This window comes from Oreochromis niloticus, linkage group LG18 (genome assembly GCF_001858045.2).
Source record: "Oreochromis niloticus isolate F11D_XX linkage group LG18, O_niloticus_UMD_NMBU, whole genome shotgun sequence".
In the NCBI taxonomy this organism is placed as follows: domain Eukaryota; kingdom Metazoa; phylum Chordata; class Actinopteri; order Cichliformes; family Cichlidae; genus Oreochromis; species Oreochromis niloticus.
Genome location: NC_031982.2, coordinates 1,022,810 through 1,042,098, shown reverse-complemented (window position 1 = coordinate 1,042,098; position 19,289 = coordinate 1,022,810). Strand labels below are relative to the sequence as shown.

The 19,289-nt window shown below is 38.9% G+C and overlaps 1 protein-coding gene and 1 long non-coding RNA gene across 7 annotated transcripts in view; both read left to right on the top strand.

Annotated features, from left to right (window-relative positions):
* The first annotated feature begins 245 nt into the window (after nucleotides 1–245).
* Nucleotides 246–2,787, top strand: LOC102077976 (uncharacterized). Its single transcript, XR_268197.2, has 3 exons — nucleotides 246–381; nucleotides 576–717; nucleotides 811–2,787. It is a non-coding gene; the product is annotated as an uncharacterized LOC102077976 (long non-coding RNA).
* Nucleotides 2,788–7,923: 5,136 nt separating this feature from the next.
* fam110b (family with sequence similarity 110 member B) overlaps nucleotides 7,924–19,289 on the top strand; it is a 141,461-nt gene continuing 130,095 nt past the window's right edge. For 3 of the 6 annotated variants that reach the window (XM_019345843.2, XM_019345842.2, XM_019345844.2), the window contains exon 1: nucleotides 7,937–8,070. The gene's annotated coding sequence lies outside the window, so the exon portion shown is untranslated. Of the gene's footprint in view, nucleotides 8,071–19,289 lie in introns of all 6 variants that reach the window. The other 3 variants (XM_019345845.2, XM_025900003.1, XM_019345841.2) reach the window with 2 other exon arrangements.

Here is a 19,289-nt window from a genome sequence, read left to right as displayed (position 1 = left end):
TTAAAGAAACTGTTGATCGGCGTTGGATTTTTCCTGGTTTTATTTTGCTTTTCTTTACTTGTGTTATTCCTTGTTTAAAAGCTGTAATACCAAAATCAGAATAACTAGAACAGAGGAAAATATTCATAAAACACAAAACACAAAACCCAGCACCATGACAGGAATAAGATGCAGATGTTTTCACAGTTGTGTAATGAAGTGTGTAAATCTTAAATAATATTTATTTGCTGGTCACTTTAGGAGTGTTTTTCTGAACATGGAGAATTTCCAGTCTCCTGCTGCAGATGATGGCTGTAACCCCAGAGCCAACTGGTCTGCAAATCTAGAACAGGACTGAGAGAGAGAGAGCAGTCTTCATCCAGCTTCAAAGAAAACATCCAGGTAAAGTGAGATCAGTGGATAAACTTGTCTCCACTTTCAAATGAGATACTCTTAGAGACAGACGATCTGAGCCATTTTAGCCTTAAATTCTAGTACTTTCAAATACACAAACATTTTTAAAGGACAAAAATTAACATCCAACTTTGACCATAACTCAGACAAATCATTGCATGTGTGTTTTCAAACTTCCACAGATGGGCAGGATATCGCTGTCAGGCTGTCCAACCAGCCAACTTCAACAAAAGAACACGGCAGCTCTTGGTGATCACCACAGACGAATGTGTTCCTGCAACATTCAGCATCTGATTCTTCTTGGTCTGTCTGCTTCTGCTATTGGTAAGTATAATTACCTAACTACAGTAACCATCATGCGGTCACTCTAAACACACACAATATCACTATTTCTTCTTGTTCCATTCAATCTTGAAGTGTCAAACAGCTGCAAAGGAAACCATCCCAGTGTGCTGTGATGTTTCCACAGCATGAGCCAGATGCTGTTCCTGCCATTCATAGTTACATCACCAGAGACAGCCCTGCCCACCTCAGGACCTCCCTGTGTCATGTATGATTATGAAGATGAAAACGAGCAGAACTAAGACTGTAAAAATCCATGAACAGAATGTTGAAATGCTTTTTAATTATTTATGAATCATTTGTATGTTTGTGTGTTTTGTCTTGTTTTTTGGCATTGTTACTAACAAAGTTCACCAAACTCAGACAGTTTACATTCTGTATGTGTTTTCATCTTTACCAGCCACACTCTAACTGCAATTAGGAAGAAAACTTTAGAAATTGTTGACTCAGTGACTTAGTGACAAATATTCAAGTAGTCCAGGTATTATCTTTCATGAGGTAAATTTGAAAGTCCAGTATTTCAAAGCAGATGGAATTAGGAACAGTACTTTCACTTATTTACAAAGTGTCATTGTTCTAGTTATGTTAAGAAATATGCTATCAATAATGCTGTTAGTCATGTATAAATTAGAGATGACTCTAACTTTACAGAAGCATACAAAACAAGTACACAACTCACAATCTAAGCCTTACTAGTCTAAGTCATCATAAATAGTGATCGTTCGCTATGAGAGTATGACAAGCATTTTTCTTGTTAGTTGGGAAGATAATGACCTCAAAATGTTAGGCTGTTTCTATTTTGCTTTTTCTTTTTTTTTTTTTTTTTGTTGTTGCTCCTTTTCCTTTTCTTTTACAATGGAAACTTTAATCAAAGTTACTCATGTTCACAACATGTAATAATATTATCAGTCCAGGGCATTGATGTTTATTAAGCTAGGGTTATGTAATCCATATTACTGTTAACAATAGGAATTTGTATTATAATTCAATTTGCATGTAATATTCATATTCAGTATCAGTCCTTTCATTTTATAACCACATATCCTCCCAGGCTCATGGTGGGGCAGGGCTCTGTCCTGGGATCCTTGAGTGAAAGGCAGTGTACATCCTTATCATAATTGTATTCAATATTTGGTTTAAAGAATATGAATGTAAACAAAAATCAAAGTAGGATTCTTGCAAATGAGAAAATGGCTGTGTGTATTCAAGTCTGTCTTTGACTGTATGGTCCGCCTGATCCATCAAACCTCCAGCCAGTAAACCTTAGTCATGACATTATTAAAGGTAACAATGTAAAAAATGACACAGTCTGAATATAAAGTGCATTCTAAACTCCACTTCAGTGAATTATATGAATGTCCAAGGAGTCATTCAGGCCTGTAAAACATTAACTAAAAAGCGTGGTCTTTATCATTAAACTTGTAGTTGCTTTATTTTTCTATTTTATATCTGGTACTCTAAAGGTTTTAGTAAAGTTGCATTGTTATGGTGAGGCAAAGTGACAGTATATATGTGTGTTAGTGTGTGTGTCACCAACAGCTATAAAAGGCCTTTTCTTAAGGGAGAAAGTGGGGTTTGAATCCGAGTTACGGCAGACTGTCGGCACTTTGAAATGGAACGCAGCCCTCCTACGGTGGACAGCTAACAACAGGAATCGGATGCGCCGTCCACCCAAAAACAGCAAACACCATAGCAACCGCCAAGCATGACCTTACAACATATCCAGTCTTCATAACTATCAAAAATATGAAAGAATTAGCAAACAGTGAAAGTGTTACAGCTGCTGAGAGCTATGGCGGTATCTTTGGAAGCTGCTAACATGTAATAATGTACAATGTGATGTAACCATGGAGACCATGACTCAGTCATGTTAGCTAGCACTGACTGAGGTGATCATGTGTACAGCCTCCACAGCACAGGATAAAGACATTTCTTGAATATAGTTTTGAGGTTATGGTCAACATAAAGTAAATATATATATATTTGCTTTCTGTTGACAGTTTCAGCCTACAGATGTACACTGTCTAAATATTAACAGTCGAAGAATAAAGTTTTGTCTCAGAAATAAACAGAGCTGTTCGTGTTTGCCATTACAGTTTTATTTGTTAAGAGAATAATGAATTTCACACTGCATATCTAATGAAAGACAGTTTGAATAGTCTGTTTCATTCCTTTGCCCTCTGAGAGCTGGGATAAACACTGACAATTATAGTTTAGCAAACTTCAGTTAAATCCTGAAACAGTAGATACAGGTAGAAACTGGGTCCGATTTTTGCATAGTCAAAAGCAGATACCTCAGAGTTCAGTCTGTCAAATTAAAAAAGAAACTATATGTTGCATGTACTGTTTGCATACACGGTCTCATAAATAGGCAACTAAAATGTCTCGAATGTAGACGTGTACCACAGTAAGCATTAAAAGATCACAAATGAAACAGCAACATTCATGTAAAACTAATTTATATGAAAATGATCAGACACTGAAAACAACATGTTTTAAAACAGTATTGTGGGGTGTAGGTGGTCATCAAAACAGAAAACAGAACAGGACAATGTTCAATATCAAACCCTTGCATGCACTGATATAACACATCTCTAAACAAAAATAAATATTTCACAGTTTTTGATCAGTATATTGATTGTTGTAAAACCACATGCAGTGTGTTACCATGATTGGCACACTGTGGATTGAGACAATGAATGTCACTTCTTTGAAGGATTCTCCTTCTTCTTGGCATCAGCATGGAAGCAGAAACAGCACAGAGTTGCTTTCATCTACCAAAAGGAAAAAGCAGAATATCTGAGCTGAAACCAGTCAGGTGGAATAATTAGGATATAAACAATAAATCAATCCAATGTCTCAGGTAGCTTAGTCTGTTACAACTGTTGATATAAGCTCAGTACAGTTAATAATTTGTATCAAGGAACTTATGTTTTTATTGTTTCAGTCATCTAACTTCCATCCATCCATTCATTTAACTTAGGAGGAAGAAATGTCAGGTTGGTGCAGGCCAGTTTGCTGCATTTAGTCCCCTCTTGTCTTTAAGTAAATGACTTGGTTCACTTTCTGACACAGCTGTATGTGAGTTTATATCATGTCAATTTGGGCAGGAGTACTTTGCTGTTAGGGTTAGTGAGTTTCTCCAAGGTGTTTAACTGGCAGTGAATGTGAGCAGGGCTTCTAGCTCGGAAGCACATCTGTGGCTTACCCCCACTGGTTATCTTTGGTTGCAGTTAACTTGGGAGGTAGGTGTGGTCTCCCATGTCAAGATGAAAAACAATTATCTAGGATACAAAAATTTCATAATGCGTGCATATATCAATTAAATCTGGCTTGAAGTCTGCTATATTTTAAATTCAGTCTCGTAGAAATTTGGGATCTTAATTGCAAACATGTTACAGTTAAATTGTCGCTGGTTAGTGCAAATGGCTCATTGGGACATAGAAAACTGATATCTATGTCAAAGAATATCCAACCTGTAAAAGCTGTTTACGGTCAGAATCTTTTCAAAAACTGTAATTGTTAAATCCAGAATTGAATTCAAAATCCTGCTCCTCACATGCATGGTCTTACATAATGAGGAGCCTTTTTTTTCTTAATGACCTTGTAGTACCATATCACCCTATCAGAGCACTTTGCTCTCACACTGCAGGCTTACTTGTTGTTCCTAGAGTATTTAAAAGTAGAATGGGAGGCAGAGCCTTCAGTTTTCAGGCCCCTCCTCCAGTTTGGATTCAGGAGACAGACACTATCTCTACTTTTAAGATTAGGCTTCAAACTTTCCTTTTTGCTAAAGCATATAGTTAGGGCTGGACCAGGTGACCCTGATCGCTGTATAAATAAATTGATTTGAAAAAAATTCAAACAAGTGAGCTTTTCTCTTTCTGTCGAATATCAACACCGGGACTTCTTAGACTGTAAGCTTTACTTAAGCACAACCAAAAACTAAGTTGTAGAAGCTGTCACTCCAAATGTCCAAAAATATATTTTCAGTACTCGGTCTTAAATATTTCTTTCCCAACTTCTTCTGAATTCTATCGACTTTGTCTGATGATTTGAAGAATCCACAAAAGAAGAGGATTAAGTGATTTTATCTGCATCATGCAGCTTCAGTGTGTCGTGTAATGATGTTGAATGGACACAGTTATCTCTCTCTTGTGTCAGTAGGATTGTACTGTGCAGCATCTGATCGATATGTGAGGGAATGCTAATGTAATATGATAACAGACATCTGGTCTTATGTCCATCATTGTGGACAACAACGTACATGGATGCAGGTTTATTGTTAACTTTTCTAAGGTTTATTTATTGAACATATCCAGCTGCAGTCCCACTGTAAGCCTGAACTGGATAAGCACTTAAGAAAATGTGTGAACAAATGGAAATAGACCAGCTTACCGGTACTGTATTCATCCAAACAGACTGGACCAATTATGGTTTACTGAATTAGAGACTTTAACAATCTCTTATGTAAAAATGTCTGGTGCTGATATACCAGCAAACTTGACAAAACTGCTGTTTTTCAGACTACATGTAGACATGCATGAACCAAGAACAAGCCCATTTGTGGACAAGTCCTCAAGACCCTCACAGTTCAAAGATTATTTTGATAGGAGTTATGGACTTGGATTTAGAAGTAGTTTTTCAGCAAGTGCAGCAAGACAAATTTGACAGGGATTTGTAACAGAGTAACAGTATGTCAGTTTTTACTGCTGTCTAACCTGAAGCTGTTGGCAGTTGGTGAATTTAAATGTATGGGAATAATAGAGCATTCTGATTGGCACCTTAACTTCAGGCTTATTTTTCATTGGTGGATTTGTCTTCATCAGACAGGTGGTTCAAATCTGGACTGGCACCATTTACCTGTTTGTGGTAAACTCATCTAACCTCATTTAATGTCTCTGTTTTAAGTCTGTATAGTTTATCTTCCCACTAACATACAGTGTGAAAATGAAATACACAAACCAGTTAAACATTAAAAACTATTTTACCTGCTGCCAGTTCCTCTGTTTCTCCTTATGCCACTCACTCGGTGGTATTCTCACACACATCAAATATTGTGCAAATATTCTGGTTTTTAGATATTTAAAATACATAATAGTACTCTTCAAGTGATTTAAAGAATATACGCTTTTAATATTCATTCAGATTATTTGTTGGTTCCAAATTTTCTTTTGTAAGTTTTTTTCTAATGTACACTTCAAAGATGTTCAGCTACTTTCAAACGTTTAACCTTATTGTAAGAAATAAGTATCTTCTGTGTGAACTTCAGCTTTCGACAGTTCTGCACTTTGGGTTTCATGTGAATGATCTGGCGTATTCAGTGTACACACCGTAAGATTAAGCAATTATAAAAATTCAAGTCGAACCATTCAGCTGTCAGCATTCACACCACATTTTCTTTAGGAAACACTTTCTCTAGTACTTGTTTTATTAGTCTTTCCGTATCCACCTGTATGCCATAAAAATAATACAAAAATCAATAGTTACATATGTTAACGGATTTTGTATTTATAAGGATTTCTTATTAAAATAGCACCTCTCTCAGCATGTTTATATTGTTTTCCTTTCAGAAATGTAGCATAAAGCAGAATTATAAACATTTATTATGAAGTAGCAGCTAAATGTTGTAAAATGTATTGTAAGGATGTTGCTAAAGTGTAAAAATAAATGTTTCACCAGGTATATTTACTTTAATTCAAAAATATTTGTGTGTTCATTTTTACATTCATGTATGTGACAAGCATTTTCTCTGCTAATCATTCTTTTAAGAAAATATCGCAATGCAGTAATTTGCTTGTTTTGTTTTTAATATACAATTTTCCACCTTTAAATTTTATAAAACAGTTATAAAAGTATTATGAAATTAATTTTACATTCACTTGGGTTCTATTTACATTTTATGAGACAGTTGAATGCAATACACCAAAATAATGTTTAGTGTAATGGACTTTTACTTGTGCACCTATTCTGTGAAGTACACTTGTGCCGTCTGGATAAACAGCACGTTTATTGAATACATTATTGCATGCATTAACTGCTGTTATGTAAAACAGTGACAATGGATTGAAACAGAGAAAAAAGCAAAAAAGAAATTGCAAGCACAAAAAGAAAAAAAACTGTAAATGTAAAAAGTTAGTGTCAGTGTTTGCTTTTTCAGTTTCTGTTTTGTTTTTTGTTTTTTGTTTTTTAATCTTTCAGTGACATTTTGTTTTCAGTATCAAAACCAGATGCTGTTCTGGCTTCATGTTACCCACCCAGGATACCAAAGTTGCCTGAAAATTCCTCTAGCTCTAATAAAAACCTTGCAACACTCCATTCCTGATAAAAACTTGAATAAGTGTTCATGTGTTTAATGGGACAGTTTACAATGAAATTGTTCAGCCAGTTTTGGGGTGCTGCTGCAAGAAATGCAAAACCCGCTTCTCATTTTAGTTGTTAGCACATGCATGTGATCCTCCCAGCTGTCAAAAATAAGATTCACACTGGCCCTTTAATGACTGGACCGCTCCATTCATACCACAGGGGAGAACTCACCAACAAAGAACTAGATATGCCAAAATCTAACATAAATACAAAGAGTCAAGGGGGAAAAGTGAAGGACACCACGTAGAAAATCGAGATAAAAGACTGTCTATGCTAAGAGTGGATTTAAAATTAAGTAAAGAAGCAGACAGTCCAAGGCTGCTTTCCCGTTCAGCCGCATCTATCTACTTTATTGCAGGGGCTGAACCCCCGTCAAGGTAGCCGTAGTAGTGGATCACTAAGCGGAAAACAAGGGTTTTTTTCCTTTCAAAATAAAAGTAAAAGTAGGCCAAGCTACAGTACATCAAAGCTATCTGTATATTAATTCATTCACTCATCACTCAGTTATATTTTCTTTAATATAGTACCCTCATGAAAATATAGTGCCCTCGTGAAAATGAGGGTACTATATGCTACATTATTTGTTACGACTAGTCTTTCTAAATTTTTTATGCTTTTACGTTCATTGTAGTTAACTGCTGTTTTTACGATTGGATGTATCTTATGATTGGATTTTATAAAATGCCAGTACGCCAACATAAACAAGTTATTAGAGGTTCACTAAAATATGTTAGGGTATAATGAATATCTTCTTTGTCCTTTATAAATAGACAACTATATAAACGTTAGCGAGGGTCAAAGTCGACCATAATGCTTGAAGTTGTGACCGGAAGCGGCCTTCGTGCTGCCGCGCAGCCTCACAGCGGTGCTGCTGACTGGAAACAGGATGCTGTCAGGCCGAAGAGACGCTCTGACCTAACGGAGAGAAACCGCAGCATCATCCTTTGTTTTCTGGAGCTGGATATCCAGGTAAGGACAACTAACTAGCTTAGTTGTGATGCTAACCTGTCTGCATTTCATAGCTGCAATGGCTGAAACGGCACTGACACTTCTGATGAAACGCAGAACCTGTCATTTTTCTTCATTAGCAGTCTTGTCGTAACTAAGGCTATTGTTCGGGATAATGCGATCCAGACAGGCGCTGAAGTCAAATCATATAACGTAACACTTATCCGTTGTACTGACGAAGCCGTATGAGAGGTGCTGGTGTGATTTCGTGTGAGGTTTGGGTGGTGGTGCAGAGCTAGCTTCCAGCGCAGGAGCACACAGGCATTCCGAGGTGTAACATCCATGGCTGTGCTGCTGTGACGGGGGGGTCGCATTGCATTGCATTGCATTGCACCGCACCACCCCCACCAGCAGCAGCAGTAGCAACGCGGGGACGCGGGCGCATGCAGGTGTAGTTGGTGTTGTCGCTTGTAAACAGCTCGTGACACATGGCATCACAGATAGGGACACCTCTGAAATGCTTTGGGGACGTTTGTCTTCCTCCTCCATGTCACAGTGGCTTTACATATATCTGCAGTATATGATGCTTATGCTAGCTTTGAGGGAAGAAAACATTGTTTGTTGGTATGCGCACACTCACTTCTCTCTCCCTCTCTCTCTTTCTTGCTCGCGCACACACACACACACACACACACACACACACACACACGCACGCACGCACGCACGCACACACATCTGCCTTTTCACTTACTTGTAGGCAGTTGCTTGTACCTGACCACTTTGTGCTTGTTCCACCGTTTAACCATAAGGAACACTGTCCACTTTCACTCTGTCTTTAGCAGTATGTGGTTCTTTGGCTAGCTGCAGTTACACGGGAAATTCCACCTGTTAGCTGTAATGTGGTGAAGGGCTTTCTAAATGACAACAGTGTGGAGCAGAGTCTGTTTGAATCACCAGACCAAAAAGCCGGACCAGTGTAATCAATGTAACCCAGGGATCATGCTGACGGTAGATGGCCCTAAGCTTTAAGCACTTGTTCTTAACTTCAGCCAAACAGACAGTGTTACATCTATGTCAGCTTTTGGGAGCATGGTGTAAATAAACCTTTATACATTTAGTGCTTCGTGTCCACTTTAATGAAAGGAAACAGGGAGAAAAGGCTGCTGTGGCAACAAGTCGCTGTCAATATCATTCCAGTTCAACGGGGTAGAAAAGTGCTATATAGGAACCAGTCCATTGACAATTTTTTAGTGTTGAATCAAAATTTACAATGTGTGCTTCATCATCAGTAAGTATGGAGGAGGTCAGGAAAGTGAGTGGCAAACACGTTAGAGGTTCTGCCATGGTTTAGGGTTGTATTTAATCCAGTAGTGTTAAAATTCATGGATTTACGAAAACTGAAAAGTACCATCAGATTTTAGCTACCATCTGATAGCATCTGAAAACTGATTTGTTACAACTTCATTCTTCAGCCTGACAATGATCCCAAACATGCTGCCACTGCGGTAAAAGCATTCATGGATTTAAAAACAAAATCAAACACAAGAAACTCAGTGGAACATCACCAGTCATGGTATCATTATTAGTAATACAAAGTATTAGCTTTCAAGCTTGTTAACATTGTGCAGACTCTGTTATGCAGCATATATAGAATAGAATAGAATAAAATAATCATTTAATCGCCCCCACAAGGGGAAATTTGGTTGTAACAGCAGCAGAAGAAAAGCACTTGTACAAACAGAACAGAAACACACAGTTTTTACAGAAAAAAAATATTTACATCATGGAATTGATTCAGTAAGTCACTGTTACCCATTTTCCTAGATAAATATAAAGAAATGAGGAGGGGCTGAAGAGGTTTGAACAGAAATGAAATCACTACTTTTACAATGTATGCTCTAGTACATGTGCTCAGCTTAAAAATCACAGCCAACAGTACAACAGTGCTTTTTACATTATTTGTAAGTTTACATTAAGTTCATTAAGCTTGTCACATAGAGCAGCAGCTCTTTGTAGAGCCTAGAAAACGCTGCTGGCCCACCGTCTGCTCTCTGGGCATAAGTCCTGCAGCTTATAGTCATTTAGGGCAGCAAATAAGCCCTGATCAGTTGCTTGGAGAACATAGTTTTGTGTGAAACTGTACACAGAATACAGTTTAGTATATAAGATATAGACCAAAAATAATGTCTCTGTATTTTAAGGCTGAATAGTAATTCATAGTACAGTGTTTCCCACACAGACATTACTGGGCAGGAACCCCAGGTATGCTTTATGATTTAATTTTTCAGCCTTCTGAGAAAACGGCACCATCAGTTTCCTTTTAGGCCAAATTTTTAAGCTCAGTCACTGCTGGACAGGCTCTCATCTTGCAGTCAGATGGACTCTGCTGCCATGGACTGATTCTGGCAGCAGTAGTCAGTGCTTGTACTTGGAAGGTCACTCTGTCCACAAGCTGCAGGTGGAAGACTGGTTCATGCATTGCTAAGCTGTAGTTCAGTGAGGCTAAAGAAAGTTCCTGCTAACTGCAGATCATGATGTTGAAGATTGAGTTTTTGTTTAAAAAAGTCCTTCAGATTAGACAAAGTTTAATCTGTGAAAATCCCAAGGCTCTTTAATCTCCAGCACTTTTCTGGTTTTAGTAACCAAAGTGTGAAAACTGCAGGGGTCAGCAATAACCAGCATGAGTGTGCATCACAGAACTGTTCGTGTTTTGAAGGTTCAAAGTATCTTTACATGAAATGTGAAACACTTTACTTTCAAAATGTCTGAATGTGAAGGACATGTCTTACCTTTGTAAATGATGCTGTGCCTGTAAGGACTGCCAGTTCTTCAGTCGTGTACTTTATTAATACCAGATGAAATTACAGTGGTGTGAAAAAGTGTTTGCAACCTTCCTGAATTCCTATTTTTTGTATGTTTGTCTAATATAAGTTCCATGTTTTCACCATTTGTGGATAAATGGCTCTTACTGTGTTTGGCTGAAGTCACACAGTTTTAGCCTTAATAACCTTTTCAGACTCAGAGACCTGAGGTTTGTTTCTCATTTGTTCCTGAATTTTCTTGGATCGTCTGGCTTTTGAGAATCTTTTGCTCTACTTCACTTTGCCAGGCATTCTTGATCGAGAACAGGTGTGGCAGTAATCAGCAGCAGCAATAGCCTTTATACATCTAGTGTTTCATGTCCACTTCAAGAATGGCTTCTTGACAGCCACACTTCCACTGAGTCCATTTCTGATGAGGCTTCAGTGAACACTGTGGTGCAGCTGAAGTACATCTTCATGTCATCTGTTGCTGGGTATTTTAGTCAGGACCACCATAGCCAATAGAAAAGGCTGACGTTTTCCATCTGCACCTTCACGCCTTTCCATGTGTATGTACATAGAAAACCAGTGAAAGGGAGAGCAACTATACTAAAGCAGCTATACCAGACAAGTGTTTTCATACACAGAAGGCTTAAGGTAGCAGTGAAACCACTGGACAACTATTCCAGGAAAACCTTCTGCCCTTTCGTGTGAATGGGAAACCTTGAGGGAGGCCAAGCAGCAGAAGACATGGCCACAGGGAAGCCACTAACTCCTTTGTATATCCCCAACCAGGAGGTCTGAGTCAGAAGTGAAAAATGTTGAATTTGACCAGCGGTTATTGAATCAAATTCTGGCTTACTCACAGAGTCTAGTTTTTTTTTTTTTTTCTCAATGAGCTAAAGTCTGCCTAAAAAAGCAAAAACATCTGTGAAGTGTGTTTGCGTGAAGACGATGCTATTTCCACTTTAAAAGTCAACATCAACATGACTGAAGCTGGTTTTACAGTGCTGTCATTAACAGTACTGCACCAGTATTAAGTTAGTTTTCTCACTGTGTGGTCAGCAGTTAACAAGTAGTGTAACTTCCACTCTTCATTCAGATCAATGCTACATTGAGCCAGCATCAAAGAAGCAAGAAGAAAGCTGGAAGAGCCCTTTATAAAACCTGACCTTTGCTTTGGTAACACTGCAGGGCTCTCACCTTGTTCTCCCTCTTCATTCTGTGCAAACTTAAGTGATACAATAACCTTTTACATTTGTCTGGGCAGTCAGTTGCACAGTCTTTCCTTTGTTGTACAAACAAGCCTAGAGTTTAGTGCTTCCAGCTTCGACTGAGATATAGTTTGAGGAAGTTTTACCTGACAGCCACAGGTATCCTTCCTCATAGTGCACAGCTTCTGTCTGTTGCCTTTATGAATTCTGCTGTGAATGATTTAGTCAGGCTGTTCCTCTGCTCTGGCTGGAGCTTTAGATTGCAGTTACCAGGAACAGCTGACAGAGATTTAATCAAATGCATGAGATGATGGGTTCCCAGGTATCTGTGATAAAACAAGTGAAGTTATAGACATCATGTATTAGCAGTTATTGAAAAGTGTTTTCTTTTTTCCAAAGACAGTGCTGCTTCTTCTTCTTCTTCTTCTTCTTTAGAATCAGTTCAGACAATCAGGCTACACCTACTGCAGCAATGACTTGACCCCTTTAGAAGGAGCACATTCAAATGATGGAGGTAAATGAAGCAAACTGCAGCGACCGCAGTGAAGGCAGGGCTAACTCAGGATGTGACACTACCCAATACTGGAGCGTGCATCGCTTTGCTAAGGGAGGTTTCCAATAAAGTTTACTGTACAACCAGATCCGCTATCAGTGGTGACATACAGAGAGCTGTGCAGAGTAACTGTGAAACAGCACTGACTCTGAATTTGTACTCACACATGTAAATGATCACCAGTGTCCAGTATTTTTACATTTCCAGTGAGACCCTGCTGCACTCTCAGATTAAATAATAAAAGCAGAGTGTGTGCTACATTGAGCCTCTCCTCCTTTACAGCTCGGCGTCTGTCTGCATTGTGTGTGTTCTGCAGTTTGAACTGAACATTATCAAGGTGTCTGACAGTGAATGAAGAGCTAATCATGGTCTCTGGAAAAGTTCTTTTTCTTTGCACTGGCACATTTTTGGCAGCACGGTCGTGAGTACTGTTGCCTCAAAGCAAGAAGGTCCTAGGTTCAATTCCACCATCAGGCCGGGGTCTTTCTGTGTGGAGTTTGCATGTTCTTCCCGGGTTTGCGTGGGTTCTTCCTCCCACAGTCCAAAGACATGCAGTTAGTGTGGTTAGGTTAATTGGAAACTCTAAATTGGCCATAGGTGTGAGTGCGAATGGTTGTCTGTGTCTGTGTGTTAGCCCTGCAACAGACTGGCGACCTGTCCAGGGTGGACCCTGCCTCTCGCCCTAAGACAGCTGGGATAGACTCCAGCCCCCCCGCGACCCTGAAAGGGATAAGCGGCAGAGAATGGATGGATGAAGGATTTTTGTTAGACAAAAGTTGTTTGTTGATGTCATAGATGATTCTGTTTGACTTTGAGTGGGTTTATGAGTAAATACTACAGACAGTGACTTTGTTGCTGACCTACAAGCATCGCATTTGGGGGTAAAGACAGCAAATCTCATGAACAGACCATAACAGGAAATGGAATATCTTTTATTAACAAACTTATTTGTGGATAGCCTGCGTGTTGTGCTCTCAAGCAGTAGTTCTCCAGCTTTCTGAGCCTCTGTCAAAGTTCTTCTTTGGACATCGGCTACTTTTACTCATTTTCTGTCTGGTCCTTGTACCTGAGATTTTCAGAGTATTGTTTCTTTTTATTTGCTTGTTCACACAGTATGAGGTAGAAAGGAGGGAGGCATTGTACCAACTTCTCCACAACGATGTAGATATCAGCTGGCTTATTATGAAAAATGTGTCAGGTTTTTGAAATAAATGTAATCCTTCACAAACGCTTCATCAAAAAAACTGCAACATTTAAGAACATTTTTGTTGACATCTGGTTATTTGTACATAATGGCTGTACTCACTATTTAATCTGAACAAGCCCCTAAAATAAAGTCGGAGATCACTGTCAGCCTCTCTCTTATGATGTAACTGCAGCTCAGCCCATGCAGCAATGTATGAATGACTAACTTCGTATTGTGGATGGATTATCTCAGTTGTAAGTTTGGTCTGTTTACAGGGTTCTGCTATGTGATTGCATTTGTCCCTAACCGTCAGGAACTTTTATCGGGTGGAAAAAAGTTAGCGTTCATCCTCCAGCTTCACTGTGTTTATATTATGCTAACCATAGCTGTGTAGCTAGCCACCACGTAGCACATCATTATATACCAGCTAGTCCAACTTCAGTAACCCTAGAAACGTCACTGAAGTGATAGCAGAGCTGTACATTTTAATTTCTCTGGCTGAGAAATCTCTCAGCCAGAACATGGTATATCATGTTAAGGTGGAAACTAGCGAGCTAACTTCCTGCTAACTTCTGTTTTCATGGATGCCTGGATGTTAAATTTAATTGTTACACCTGGTAAAGCAGCATCCCTGATCATTTTATTACAGATGAAAGAATTTAGACAGTTTTTAACTCTCAGTAAACCCACAGTGTTCGTTTGACTTTGGGACCTGAAGCGGAGTTTGGACCCAGAATCCTGTCTGTAAGTCTGACGTCATTGACTTACAGACAGGATAAGGTAAAGAAGACATTTCAGCATCTGCAGGTATATTTTCTAGAAATGGAAGCAAGATGAACATAGCAGTGTAAAGGCAGTATCCAATGAAACTAAAGGTTATATTCAGCATTTGTACAGAGGAAAAATAAGGGTTTTTTACATGTTTTAGGCCACCAAAAAAAGTACACAGAAACATTTGAAATAACAGTTGAACAGCATAACAAGCACCATCTGACAAGTTAATACACTCTCTCGGTGCCCACATATTCTTAGGTTATGTATGTCTTAGCATTGTTGACAAGTGCAACATGAGAGCTGTCTCAAGTACTTTTATTAAAACAGATCAAAATGAAGTGCAAAAAAGTTTAGTGCAACCATTTAGTCACCACAAGTTGTAATCTGTCACAGAATGTGAACAAATATCAAACAATCACCAGGCACCACAATTCTTTTTGTAAAAGCGCGGGCGTTGCTCTCCTTTTTACTGCTTATTCCGTATAAGGAGGTAGCTTTGTCATGCTCAGTGCGTCCAGTGTTCAGTGTTGGATGGTTTTTCAGCTAATGTTATGTCGAGATGGCGGTGCAGGAGATGAACCCTCTTGTTTGTAGTATTCCCAGAGTATTTTTTTTTCATAAAGTATTTGGAATAGGTTTTCTTAACCACTGCCTTGGTATGCTGAAAAAAAGGAGTAGGATAGAGAAAATGTGTTTAGTTATAATCATGGAGATGGTTTTAATACTTTTTAAAAAGGTGTTACAACCAGCCCCACTGTCAGCTGTTGTTTAACTAGCCATTGCACCATAGCAGCCTGAAATTAGAATCAGTTAAATGTGTCACATTTTACTGCAGACACTACTCTTTGAGATTCTACAGCAAAATATTTTTAATGTTTATTCACACCGTGTATGTGAATAATAATAATAATAATAATAATAATGATAATAATGATAAAAGTGATGATGTAACAACTGCTCCTTTGTCACAACCATCCCCGATCTCATGATATGATACAAACCAGCACAGTACCTGTAATACGTACAGCATGTTCTAATCGCTCTAATAGGATATTATGGTCGACAGTATCGAACGCTGCACTGAGGTCTAGCAGGACAAGCACAGAGATGAGTCCACTGTCAGAGGCCATAAGAAGATCATTTGTAACCTTCACTAAAGCTGTTTCTGTGCTGTGATGAGCTCTGAAACCTGACTGAAACTCTTCAAATAAGCCATTCCTCTGCAGATGATCTGTTAGCTGTTTGACAACTACTCTTTCAAGGATGTTTGATATGAAAGGAAGGTTGGAGATTGGCCTATAATTAGCTAAGACAGCTGGGTCTAGAGATGGCTTTTTAAGTAGGTTTAACTACAGCCAGCTTGAAGGCCTGTGGTACATAGCCGATTATTATAATAATCTTGGTTAGATCCACTGCCTTGTTCCATCTAGTTTTTAAAACACCTGATGGCTTAGCACTTAGCTTCACAGTGAGACATCAGAATATCACATAGCCATGTCTGACCGTTATATATGTCTGATAATTCAGATATACTCTTGATTTATTATAATGGTAAATGGGGTTATCATGATATTAGAATTTAAAACTTAATATGATACCCAGGAAAATACAAAATGCAAGGTTTTTATATAAAGAGTGAGTTAATAGTTGAGTAATATTTGAAAATGTAAGGGTGGGGGGGGTGGTATGTGTAGTTTTTTTCCTTATGTCTCTTTATGTACAGTGTAGCACGTGAAAGAATGGGGAAAACGCACACACACGCTTTCATATCTTCGTGAGGACATGGCATTGACATAATGCTTTCCCTAGCTGCCAACCCTGCCCCTAACCATCAAAAATGAATGCCTAATCCTAACCCTAACCCTAACCCGTACGCAGAGATTTGGATTCCTGTAATCAATTACTCGCCTGGTCTCCCCCTGATGGAACGGAGCACTCTGCAAATGTTGAATGCCCACCTGATCAGGAACCAGCCATTTATCCCAGCACTCAGGAACTCAGCGTTCCACACGGAGTCGGATAATGTGCATTGGACCAGGGAAACGGCTAGAGCCATGTTCCGGCATTGGGTCGCCTATTTAAACTTGGAAGCCCCGTAAGCCTTCCAGAGGAGGGGCATAGTGGGGTTAGACCCCAGTTGGTTAACAATGTGATGGTGTTGGCCAACAATTTCAACCTCACTAGCTCACAGGCGGACCTACTGAACCGCGGGTTGACCTTCATTCCCACGCTTGGCGTGAACAAAAAGCAAAAGGTACAACTTCTATTGGATATTCAAAATTATCACAGGCGGCTAAAATTGGCAGCATATTTTCGAAGGAGAAGATATCGAGACCCACCTCGGTTCACACCAACATCATATTGGGTACCACCCTTACACAAATTGCCCCCAGAAGTTATTTTCCTACTCAAACAAGATTTAAAACAATTCAATACACATTTCAAATCACAACAAGAAAAAACAAATTTATCACAAGCTGAACAACAAGCACTAAGGGAATTGGCAACATACAAACATATAGTCATCAAGCCGGCAGATAAAGGCAGTGCAGTCGTTATTTTAGACAGGGAGCAATACATATTTGAAGCGAATCAACAGTTGGAGGACAAAACATATTACAAAAGATTACAATGACCAATTTATTTACAGACAGTCCCAAAAGTATATGACATTGTGGAAGATTTACATAAAAACAAATTCATCAATTGGAAACAAAAACAATATTTAAAAGGGGAACTAGAACCCCGACCCAGGAGGTTTTACATGCTCCCAAAGATCCACAAGAATCCAGAACAATGGACAGTTCCATTCAGGATACCTCCCGGACGACCGATCGTCTCCGACTGTGGTAGCGAAACCTATCAAACGGCAGAATACATAGATTATTTTCTGAATCCTCTTTCGGTTAAACACCCATCATACATGAAGGATACTTACCATTTCATTGGCATGATTAAAAATTTAAAAGTTCCACGCAATTCATTATTCTTCACGATCGACATAGACAGTCTTTACACTAATATTGACACAAAAGCTGGATTGACAGCAGTTAAAAACATATTTCAGAAGTATCCCCAACAAGACAGACCGGATCGGCAATTATTAGCCCTATTGGAAATTAATTTAACTAGAAATGATTTTGAATTTAATAATCAATTTTTTCTCCAAATCAAAGGGGTGGCAATGGGCAAAAAGTTTGCCCCTGCCTACGCCAACATTTTTATGGCGGAGTGGGAGGAAGCTGCTCTAGGAAAGTGTCCCAAAAAACCCTTCCTTTATGTAAGATATCTGGATGACATATTTGGGATCTGGACCCACTCACAGGAAGAATTTGCGGAATTCATCCAGATATTAGACACTCACGATCCCTCCATCAGACTAAAACACAAGTTGGATCATCATTCCATTGATTTCTTAGACACCACCGTCTACAAAGGAGAATCGTTTCCACAAGATCAAAATTTAGACATCAAAGTCTTTTTCAAAGAAACGGACACACATTCACTGCTGTTCAAGACCAGCTTCCACCCCACTCACACTTACAAGGGACTAATTAAGTCACAATTGATTAGATTTCAACGAATCTGCACACAAGACTCTGATTTCATGGGGGCAGTAAAAACACTGTAAAAACAACGATTGGGAATAATACTTTCTGAAGGGATTTGGATAACAGAATTTTAAAAAAAAAAACACTGCTTGATTGTAGATTTTCATTTCTTTCTTTTTATGATTTTCTTTTATCGTTTATGTTGTTTAAATGTTTATTTTAATGGTTTCACCTTGTCCTTTAGTCACAGTGTAACAATGTTAGAGACAGTGTTTTACTTTGCAGTTATTTTTGTGTGTATCCATGGAAATAAATCCTCCATGAGCTATCTGTCACATGGTCTCCATGTTGCAGAGACTATGTATGTGCATGAGGCGCACTACCTGTCAAATGTGTGAGCTGATTTTACCTAGGAAGTAGGATCCACACACAGCCTCACTCTCTTTGTCTCTCACACACACACACACACACACACACACACACACACACACACACACTTGCAGTTGAAGAATACACTAACTTAGCTTCCTTCTTGTACTTGCTGGACTCTTTCAGGTAATTTAAGATTAGAATCTGATGGGTCACATCAGGGCGTCTGGGTGAAAATGAATGCAGGGATGTGTGGGCATCAGGCAGATGAAGTGGGGGAGGGGCTTTTACATATCTACTCCAATCAGATTAGAGATGTTAAACCTTTCTGCTTTGCCATCCTTGGAAAACACAGCAAGCACTGTCATCAGTCTGTGCTTCAGTTCAGACTGCAATTCATGAATGGATGCTGCAAGTATTCCCTGGTTCAGGGCAACAACAAGTACCACTCCTAGGGATGGTAATGGAGAACTGGTTCTCTACAAGAACGAGTAGTTCAATTTAAGGTTGGGCGACTGGACGAATATATTGACGATAGGCTGAGCCTTCTGCTGATTGTTTTTACAAGACTGATTTATTTATTTGCCCATGAGTAAGTTTGCTAATAATGTTGGTTGAAGCTAAGAGAAGCAGTCAACCGTAAAAATAATAGCGCTGTTTTAACGGCACCCTCTTCCAGCTGCGAACAAATGTAGCACTTCATTTACTCAGACTCATAACAGAAAGAAAGAAAGAAAGGCAGTAACCTCTGTTCAGAAAACATTTTATTAAAAAAACCAAAACACAATGGTG